At 38.4% G+C, this 11,428-nt stretch overlaps 1 non-coding gene across 1 annotated transcript; it reads right to left on the reverse strand.

Annotated features, from left to right (window-relative positions):
* Nucleotides 1–3,806: 3,806 nt before the first annotated feature.
* On the reverse strand, nucleotides 3,807–3,868 carry Gm26087. Its single transcript, XR_003955468.1, has one exon. It is a non-coding gene; the product is annotated as a U7 small nuclear RNA (small nuclear RNA).
* Nucleotides 3,869–11,428: the final 7,560 nt, after the last annotated feature.

The raw sequence follows: 11,428 nt of genomic DNA on the forward strand, positions 1-11,428 counted from the left end.
ATACATTACATTATATATTAGTTATATTATATATTATTAGCTCTTAGAAGCCTATTTGTTTTCTAATGATAGGGAGTGGATATACATTGGAGGGGAGATGGGGAGGAACTGGGAGGAGTAGAAGGAGGAGATACCATAATCAGAATATATTATGTAAGAAATCTATTTTTAATAAAGAGGAAGAAGAGTCATGGTCTTATGTTATCTATATGTTATCTATATATCTTACTACATGTATTTAGTTTGTGTGGCAGAGGAAGGGAAGGATGCATGTTTGGCACATGTGGTAGTCGGAAAACAACTTGCAGGAGTCAGTTCTCTTTTCACCCATGGAGAATGAATTCAGGCAAACAGCTTCACCTGCTGAGCCATAGCTCTGGCTGAAAAAAAAAACAAACAAACAAAAAAAAAACCTTTTGAATTCTGTAATCCTATATGCAGACTATATAAAATTTTATTGCTATGAGATTTTAGCTATTTTATAGTAATTCAAGCATAGCTGTAAAGTTTGGTGTATGGAAGATTATAAATTAAATGTGGTTTAAAGCAACTAAGTGATTAAGCTTTACTCATTATAGTGTAATGATGAAGACAGTAAATAATAAGCAGTTTAATTATGTTTCTGACACACATGACATGTCACTTATGCATCATAATTATTATTTGGTTTAGAGTCTTTAGTCTACCTTTTGTTGAAAGTGGTTGGAAGGATCATTTGGATCTAATGCATTTTTATTAAAGAACAAGCATTCCTTTCCCTAGAATTGGAAGGAGTTTATTTACATGTATTACATTTCAGTAAAGACATGAGAGGAAATGATATTAGTGAAGGAATGAGTTCATAGGACATCAAATGCAAACTGACTACTGTCCAGAAGAAGATGATCAAGAAGAGAGCACCATTTTCAAAAGAAAAACCTCTGTTGTGAGACTCTGACCTCTGAGCATAATGACCATTACCACATTAATCAGAGTATCTGTGGTTACCCACAAGAGACCCTCAAGATCTGGACTATGGAGTATTATTAGACCTTCATCTGCAATCCCCATTCCCTTCTGTCCTCCCACCAACAGGATGCAACTCTCAGCAGCTGCTAGAACATATAAAGGATGAAATGTTAGTGAGGGAGGTACTACAGCTGTGCAGCTGTGGGGAAGCGGACCGCCGTGCTGGGGTAAGATATTTTGGTGACACCACTGTTTTGGAGTCACTTGTGTGCCAGTAAATAACCTCTCACTCATACTTCTCTTAGCAAGCCAAATAAATTTATTGGTTCACTGAGCTAGACATGGGTAGAACCATTCCTTTGGTCCCTCATTGATGCCTTATCTGGGATTAATAGATATTTTATTCATGATTCCCCAGGAAATCATCATAATAGCACTTTAAAAGGAGAAAGAAGGAAGAGGAGGAGGGAGAGGAGGAGGAGAAGGAGGAAGAGGAGAAGGAGGAGGAAGAGGAAGAGGAAGAGGAAAAGGAAGTTTCAAAGAAACAGCTGCTAATTTTTAAAAGGTGTTGAATTAAGGTTACCTTTTGGATTTTGTCAACAGCTTTTTCTGCATCTAATGAAGTGACCATGTGATTTCCTTTTTGTCTTTCAGACTGTTTATATGATAGATTACATTGATGGATTTTCATATATTGAAGCATTCCTACATCCCTGGGATGAAGCCGACTTGATCGTGGTGGTTTATGTTTTTGATGTATTCCTCGATTTGGTTTTGCAAGTATTTTATTGAGTATTTCTGCATTAATGTTCGTAAGAGAAATTGGGCTGAAATTGTATTTCTTTGTTGAATCTTTGTGTGGTTTACATATCAGAGTGACTGTGGCTTCATAGAATGAGTTTGATAGTATTCCTTCTGTTTTTATTTTGTGGAATGGTTTGAGAAATATTGATATTAGCTCTTCTTTGAATGTCTGGTAGAATTCTGCACTGAAACTATCTGGTCCTGGATGTTTTGTTTTGCTTTGTTTAGTTGTTTTTCTGTTTGTTTGTTGTGTTTGTTTGTTTGTTTGTTTGTTTGTTTGGGAGACTTTTAAAATCAGATTCTATTTCCACAGGGGTTATAGGACTGTTTAAATAGTTTACATGATCTTGATTTTAAGTGCTCTCTGTCCAGAAAATCATCCATTTCGTTAAGATTTTCCAATTTTGTGGAGTGCAGGCTTTTGAAGTAAGACCCAATGATTCTTTTAATTCCCTCAGTGTTTGTTGTTATATCTCCCTTTTCATTTCTGAGTTTGTTTATTTGGATACTGTCTCTTGTCTTTTGGTTAGTTTGGCTAAGGGTTTGTCTATCTTGTTGATTTTCTCAAAGACCTATCTTGAGAAATCTATCTATCTTTGTCTATCTTGTTGATTTTCTCTTGGTTTCCTTGACTCTTTGTATTGTTTTCTTTGTTTCTAATTGATAGATTTCAGCCCTGATTTTGATTATTCCTTGCCTTCTACTCTTCTTCAATGTGTTTGCTTCTTTTTTCCATTCAGGTGTAGTTTTAAATTGCTGATATGAGAACTTTCTAATTTCTTTATGAAGCACTTAGTGCTATGAACTTTCTTCTTAGCATTGCTTTCATTGTGACCCGTAAATTTGAGTATTGTCTTTTGGAGTGTGGAAACAAAAACATTTCTTGGGAAATTACTAAAGAAACCCTGATAAAACAGTAGTAGAATAACTCAAGTGTTTCTCGAAACTAGAGATCTCCTCAAGCCAAAGACTATTTTGGATGAAAAGTTAAATAATTCTGTTTAATAACCTGGTACTGATGGACCCATTAGTTGCTGCTTCTATTTCACCCCATAGCTGTCTTGGGTGAGCAGCTGTGGGACAGTACAGGCAGACCTGGCTAATAACTCTAGCTTTACTGGCTCCTGTATAAATTCTTTCCTCTTCTTTGTCTTCAGTAGCATAAGAATTGAGTCAAAGTGAACAATAGGATTTCTCCCAGCCCTAGAACTACAATGCTCAAGATTCAAGAAAGAATCAAACTGCCCCAGATATAGCTGTGAGACTATGCTGGGGCCTAGCAAGCACATAAGTGGATGCTCACAGTCAGCTATTGGATGGATCACAGAGCCCCCAATGGAGGAGCTAGAGAAAATACCCAAGGAGCTAAAGGGATCTGTAACCCTATAGGTGGAACATTATGAACTAACCAGTACCCCAGAGCTCTTGATTCTAGCTGCATATGTATCAAAAGATGGCCTAGTTGGCCATCACTGGAAAGAGAGGCCCATTGGACTTGCAAACTTTATATGCCCCAGTACAGGGGAACACCAGGGCCAAAAAGTGGGAGTGGGTGGGTAGGGGAGTGGGGGGAGGGTATGGGGGACTTTTGGGATAGCATTGGAAATGTAAATGAGGAAAATACCTAATAAAAAATATTTAAAAAAAAAGAAAGAAAGAAAGAAAGAATCAAACTGCCTAGCCCTGCGTGACCTTGGAAGGGATGGTGTGAAACTATTTCCCAAAGAGCCAGCAGGATGTGGACCTCCACCAGTGTTGATGGTTGCTGTGCATAAGGCTTGTTTATATGATAATGTACATAATTTACTTTATGTTCCTACTTTGGGAGGTGTTTTCCCTGCCAAGGTCCAGCCTTGGCTTAGAGAGGGGCTCATGAAGAAGGGGCTTTTGGGTGCATCTCTACTCAAGACTGCTCCCTACTTGTGATAGCTCTCTTGAAGAGACAGGTCTCTGCCAGAGAAAGCTCTCATGTACTAGAAAAAGTTCTAAAAGTTCTCTGGATAGCTCATGGGTTTTTCTGACCAAAATCAGAAAAGCTGTTAGAAAAAAATTCTTGGAGATTTCAACTAAATTTAGAAATCCTGCTAGAAAAATTCTAGAAGAGCTGTGTTTGCTCTCAAAGTAGCTCTTTCTGGGTAGCTCTCTCTTGAAGACCAAAGATCAGTCTTTTATTTACATAAAATTCTTGACAAACAATGCTCATGCTTTTAAATTATTTAAACATTTTTTCAATTTGTCTAAAATTCTTTTGAGCATAAGAAAATCAAATTGAATATATTTCCCACAGGTCAAAACTAATACATTAATAACCATTGTTTAGTCCTTAATTAATAAAATAATATTTTATTTTTATTACTATTTTATTATCTACTTAAGCCAATTTTTTTCACACAAAAGTTGTTACCAGATATATAATTAACATGGTATCTTCTTCCCTGGCTACCTAAAGCAGATAAAATAAATAATTCCCAAGTCTTCCCTCTGCTTGCCATAATGCATCACAGGTGACTCTCCAGTTAAAGGATTCCTTCCAGGACCAAGATTCCCTGAACACCTTTGCCTCTTTTCTAGGTCTTTATCAACAGACCACCAATATGCTGCCAATCAAACTATTACAGGACTAATATGTGCATTACTCTCTCTCTTCTTCTCTGTAGTGACTATTCCACCAATCTATTGCCAAAAGGAAAGAAAGTTTTGATCAGTCATCAGAAGTGATGCAGTTGAAGATCTCTGACTCTCCTGATGGAGCAGAGGAGGTACTGGAAACTCTCAATCATCTCCAGCTCATGACCAGGAGAGACCTACTCCATATTACTGGCTTGTGGTTCTCCAACCCTAGTATAGAAGCTTTTCATGGTGCTACCTTGGCTCTCAAGAGATCTAAATGATTTTTTGCAGCCTTTATATTGGGGATCAGAGTTTTAATAGGTGTGGTTTCTAGTTTTGCCTTATCCATTACATCCTTGCTTAAAGAGATTCACACAGCACATCATGAAGATCAATTATCCAAAAATGTGTCAATAGCACTCATGATCCAGGAGACTATTGACAAGGAGCACCAGAATAGGCTTAAGGCTTTATAAGAAGCAGTTCCATTTATGGGAAATCAGATTAAAATATTAATATCAGGATCTCAGTGCAATCTCATTCACTGTTTGGTTAGGTTTGTGTAACTCCCTTGGAGTATAATACCTCTGAACATGACTGGTATAAAATTCAGTTTCATTTAAAGGGGCTTTGGGACAATTCTAATTTATCTTTGGATGTAGATTGCCTACATCATAAGATCATGGGCATTAGTAATTCTATAATGGGACCCACTTCTATTGAGAAAATGTCTGCAGCCTCTGCTGTTTGTGAATACACCCTCTCATCTTCCTGGATGACCTTGATGATAAATGGAAGAGTTGCAGTTAGTTTATTCTTACTAATTTGTTTCTCCTTTCAGTCTGCATCAAGTAAGTCATGCACTCAATAACTGCACTTATGATCAACATTCACACTCTCAAATTAAAACAGAAAGTGGGAGATGCTGAGTCCTGTATGGCGTTGGAAGGGACAGAATGACAGTTTCCTGCCACTAGAGCAGATCCAACAGGGTGTGGGCCTCCACGAGTGTTGACAGTTGCTGGGTATGAGGTTTATTTGTATAACATATGTAATTTACTTCATATTCCTCCTTTGAGAGATGTTCTTCCTGCCAAAGCTAATTACTTCATGGTGAGTAGAAGTAGCACAAGTTCAGGAGGCAAGGGTGTGTCTAATGTAAACTCTGTGACTATCAGGACAGCCTTTAAGGCTGTGGAAAAGAACTCTAAAAGCATGAGTTAAAAAATACATAAACAGGATTTCTCAACTATGCAAAATATAGAAAAGCAATATGAATTGTATGAGGAGCTTCACAGATCTAAAAGAACAAAGGCAGCTGTACTAATAAGCCAGCTTATTAGAAAAATGCAAAGGCAGATTACTGAATTCAAGGTCAGCCTGAGACAGAGCAAGTTTAGGTCTAAGCATGGTGGGAATGGTAATTTCAGGACAGGATCCCACCCAGCTAGTTTATTGTCTGTGCTTACAAAGGCAGATAGCTCTCTGAATTCATCTGCAATGTTTAAAAAAAATGTACTTGCTGTCTCTAAGAATCAATGGACTAAGGTCATAAGATGCCAATTTGTGGGATAATAAAAAGGGAACCTGGAGTAAATGACTGAATTGAAATGGAAATAAAAGACTAGGCTTTGGTGTGTGTATGTGTGTGTGTGTGTGTGTGAGAGAGAGAGAGAGAGAGAGAGAGAGAGAGAGAGAGAGAGAGAGAGAAGAGAATTGGGGAACTGGAGAACTGGAAAATTGCTTGGAGAACAAACACAGGTCTTTTAGAATTTTTCCTGCAGGATTTCTGACTTTGATTTTAAAAAAATACAATTTTTTCTTGCAGCTTTTTTGACTGTAGTCAAAAAGCCCATGAGCTATCTAGAGAGCTTTTAGAATAATTTTTTTCTGGTATGTGAGAGCTGTCTCTGGCAGAGAGCTTTCTCTATCAGAGAGCTATCTCTAGCAGGGAGCTGTCTTGAGCAGACCATAGATCCAAGATCTATCTACAGAGCTATCTGGAGAGCTGTCTGGAGCAGAACCCAGACCTGTCAGGTCTCATGATTGACTTCGAGTTGTTCTTTCACTGCTCCCAAACACTCCTTCCTCGGGACCCCCTCTCCAAGCCAAGACTGGATCTTGGTAGCAACTGAGTAAGAGAATTTGTCTACGTACAATGCTGTTGATATTGACATTTATTATAGTTATTAAGTTTTATATTATCTCTTTCGAAACATAGAAGTTATAGTAGTGTTTCCACTTATGGAAACAGGAAATTAGTGACTGAGACCAACATACATACATACACACACACACACACACACACATATTTCTATCTTCTTAAAGACATCACAGGGGAAAAAAGGCATTGAATAAAATCTCAAGCCGTGGTCCAGAAGGTGAGAACCCTGTGGTTTTTAGTGTTGCTTCCATCTGAAGACTGTTACGCACTGAGAAGTGTCAGGTAAAAGTTGAATATCTAGATAGCTCTTTTCAGTGCACTCAATAGGAAAAAGTTCCAGTTGGAACCTTTTGGAAATGGAAACCAGTAGGACCTAGTAAGAGTTCATACTTTTAGTTGGTGCCCCAAATAACTGTATCTTAGGTGAAATGGTGGGGAATAAGTACGTTACTCCCAGTTACAGGGTTTGTCACTCTACTCTCAAAGAAGGCAACAAGAGCCTCTGACATTAATTACTCTTATTACATCATTCAAATGATGATTGTGACAGTAGAAGGTATAGGATACTGATTTATGAGTTGTTGCTCAGGAAAGGCCCAGAGGTCTCCAAAACAACATGGGCTAATGCCATTCCTTTTATTTTCCCACCATAACTACATGCTATGATTCTTTTGCTGAAATCAATCTCAAATTGACCAGGTAACATCCTCCTGAATGGCTATTTTCATAGAGCAGGAAGGTGCTATGCCAGCTGCTGGGGAAGAAAACCATCAATGGTCTTGTCTTGCACTGGATCCCACATGCTGTATGTAATACCAACCTGCTATGCAGGATGTTCCCACTGCTGAAATAGTGACACAATTGTTATAGGTAATAAACAGTTTTCTGGTTGGATTTGAAACCCATTCCACAGAAGGAAATTTCATGCCTAGTACTGTAACTGCAGTCAAAAGCCTATGGCTAGAAAGGTCACTGTGTGAGGGTAGATTTTGCTATTGTTATAATTTCCATAATATTAAACTGTCTTTTAAATGTTAATATTTATACCTACAGACCCAGACTGCTCTCAACCTTGGTCAGAGAAACTTCTTTTTGCATGGGCTAAAATCAATGGAGAGATGCATAACTGGTCAGAGATGATGAGAATGTGAAATTGAGAGTTCAGCCTTAAAGAGGACATCAGTATTGATGCCCTTCTCAAACGCTCAGGGACTATCATAGAAGAGGAGGCACAAAGAATATTAGGCAAAGGATGAGGAAGACTTCTGAACTGACTATTGCACTCATGAACCCTCAGATGCTGTGGTTACCTACACAAGATCAAATTAGCCAAAATCCTGGCATTGATGGCAAAAATGATCTTCTAACCTCACCATTCACTGGGAAGAGATTGGCAGTAGATAGTACTAGGTGAAGAAAAATAGCTCTTTTTTGAAAATATGGTTACTAGTGGGCTGAAGCTCCAATGAATGGCCCCACACCCATTCACATATGGGCAGGGAGGAAGTGTGGGAAATATGGGGGAAGTTGCAAAAGGAAAACAGAGATAGATATCCTATTTCATGGTATACATGAATGAAATTCTCAAAAAAGTCTTTTGTAATGATGAATTTGATTCTTATGGCTTCTAGAATGTGAGTTAATATTCTTTATCAGTTTTAGAGAAAAGCTATTGTAGCTTCAAGTACTCTTGTTCATTCTCCCACTTTCCCATCAACATCCACAAGTGCTAGGCTTTGGAAGGTAATATTTTTATTTTTATTTATGTACTTATTAACATTGTTTCTCATTTTCCCACACAATTCACTATCCACTTATGAAATTTTCCTTTTTTCTTGAATAACACCTACCCTTTAATATTATCTTGTATTTTAATTGATTGAGTTTTGCTGATTGTCTAAAAAATTCTTTATTAAAGCCATTCAGTTTTGAATGGCTTTTAGCCGTTTTGTATAGAATTCCCAGTTAAAAGTCAGTATCTCTGATGTTGTTGGTCTTTCAGCCTTTTGTAACATCATCCTATTATCATCTCTGACTTCCTTATTTCTGTTGGGCAGTTGGCCATATGTCATCTGTTCATCATATATAGCCTGTATTTTTCCTCTGGTTGCTGTGTGTGTGTGTGTGTGTGTGTGTATGTGTGTGTGTGTGTGTGTGTATGTATGTGTGTGTGTGTGTATTTTTGTGTATGTGTACGTGTGTATGTATGTTTGTGTATTTGTCTGCATGTGTATATATTTGTGTGTATGTGTGTGCATTTGTCTGTGCATGTGTTGTATGTATATGTGCATGTGTGTACGTATGTGCGTATATGTGTGTATGTGTATTTATGTGTATGTGTGTGTATGTATATGTGTGTGTATTTTTATGTGTTCATATTTAGCAGAATCATAATGTTATTACATTGTACTTTTGGTGCAAAACAAATAACTCCAAAATGAGTGTCAGAAGTTTACTTTCTATCACCTCTAGAAAGTTCCATCTTGAATACCCTGCCATTCACTGAAAGCATTGCTTAGGAAGAGACATTTTATGAATACTATCAGAGACCATCTAGAAGATAACTTGAAAGACATACTCACCCTGGAGACCAACTAGAAATTTCCAAAATTCTAGCTATCAACTTTCAATTTTTCAAGTTCCAGTGCTATTAACTTGTCCTTCCAAATTATGTTCAGCTTATATGATCTTGATCTTCTGCAGAGACCATTGCTGAGCTTGGGTCGCGTCTACATCTTCATTTTAAGTTCTGAGCTAGCTGTACACGTTAGCCTCCTGATATATCTACTATGACAACCACTATAGTAAGTTCCCCTGGTAAAGATGCATTCTGGATAATTTCTATTGTTGTCTCTAAACTCACTAATCTTTGCTCCAGAAATGCACTAATCCTTGCTTCCATTAATCCCCCAAATATAATTTTCATTCTAAAACTCATGTGACTCTCCTCTAAAAGTTCAATTTTAGTCTTTTGTGTCCTTAAATGTATATTTATAGTAGGATGTTGATGTACTCATATAACTATTCTGCCCACTACATCACCTTTATCATTGTATTGCTATTGGATAATGTTTTTTTTTTCGTGGCTACCAACTGAATTTTTCCTACTTCATTGTACATTTGGTAATTATATTTGCCTCTGGACATTGTACATTTTGTATAGTTAGGTCTTGAGAGGTTTATATGTTTTTGTATTCTTTTAAATATTAGAGGACTTTGTGATCAGTTTGACACTTTTAAAGTTTTTTTAATTTTGTCTGATAGCTCCAAGAGGACTTTACTCCATGTTTTTCAATAGTATTAAGGTAACACCTTTCTAAGGACCCAATACAGTGTGTTAAATGTTTTCTCATTCTAACTGGAGGAAAAACAAACTGTTCTAAACTTGTTACAAGTATCAGCTTATTTACTCCTGACAACATTCTCCTGAGGATAGGGTTACTCTACAATTATTAACATTTTATACATGAAGAACGTAATGCAAAGAGAAAATAAAGTTGCATAGCTACTAAAATGCAAAAGTATAATTTGAACAAAGGCAAACTTGTTCCAAAGCTTGTACTAATAAATCATTTTGGCATTGTTATTGTTGTGTTGTCATTATTATGAATGGCACTCAGAGAGATCAGGAGCAAACATAAAACCTGCCATCAACGAATAGGGTAGTAAGTTGTCGCAAAAGGAAGAAGCTTACCCTGAACACAAGCAGCAAGTGACAGAAATATAAACACATAATCAAACTCATGAGTGATCACAATGGCAAGGTCGAAGAACAATGAAACCCAAGATAGGGTTCTGTAACACTAAAAATAGTGCTAATACTCAAATATCCCTGGCAAACTGTGGAGATGGCTTTGTTCATACGGTACATGGCACACAAAAATAAGGGCCTGAGCTTATATTTCCACCACTCCTGTAAACGCAAGGCATAGTGTGCCTATCTTGAACCCCAATGTTGGGCAGGCAGATCCCTGGAGCCTAGCTGAGTCAATGAGCTCTAGTTTCAATAAGGGGTTCTGCTGTGAAAGAAATAAGGGAAAGAGCATTTAGGAAGATACAAGACATCAATTTCTGGCCTCCACACCAACATGCACACGCACACACAATGTACTCACCCACACATGTGGGGCAATGGGCTATTCACAGACAGCCTGGTCTCCAGTCGGGTTGAGGTTGTGAACCCCGGTGAAACCCAGTGGTGGTGATAATTCACCTACATGGAAAGGAAGGCGTTCCATCATGTCTCCTGGACACCTGGTTCCTATCGAAGTTACTGCCCCCACAGCCCCCACAGGAGAAGTGTGTGGCTAATAGTCACATACACAATGTCCCAAGCTTCTGACATTCAGGCTAGACTCCTCCTAGTTACCTAGCAACAACAAGATAACAAACCCACCATAAGAGGGGCTGTTTGGCCCTTCTTCGTCCTCTCACTCTCTCTCTCCTCTCTCTCTCTCTCTCTCTCTCTCTCTCTCTCTCTCTCTCTCTCTCTCTCTTACTGTGTTCTTACTGTAGCCTTTCTTCTCTCTCTCCTTTTTCCCCCTTCTCTCCTCTTGGCCATGGCCAGTCTCGCTCTCTCTTTCTACCTTTTCTCTTTCCCCCTGCCTTCAACAATAAAGCTCTAAAACCATAGACTGTCTCTGTTCATCTAGGCCTACTGTGCTACTGTGCTTGGACGATGGGATAGACTTTCTCCTAATGAGCCATTTCTAATCTCCCGATGGAAGGCCTTCCTGTGCTACAGCCATGGACCAGACTTAGGACTCTCACATGCATGGGAACCTCTCCCCTCTCTCTGCCCTCCCTCTGCCCTTTCTCCTATATCTCCGGGGCCGAAGGTGTCGCCCCAGGGCCCCTGGTATCAGGGGCTGCCCTTTGCCCACTCCCTGCCATGTGGGGTCA

The sequence above is a fragment of the Mus musculus genome, chromosome 4 (assembly GCF_000001635.26).
Source record: "Mus musculus strain C57BL/6J chromosome 4, GRCm38.p6 C57BL/6J".
NCBI lineage: Eukaryota > Metazoa > Chordata > Mammalia > Rodentia > Muridae > Mus > Mus musculus.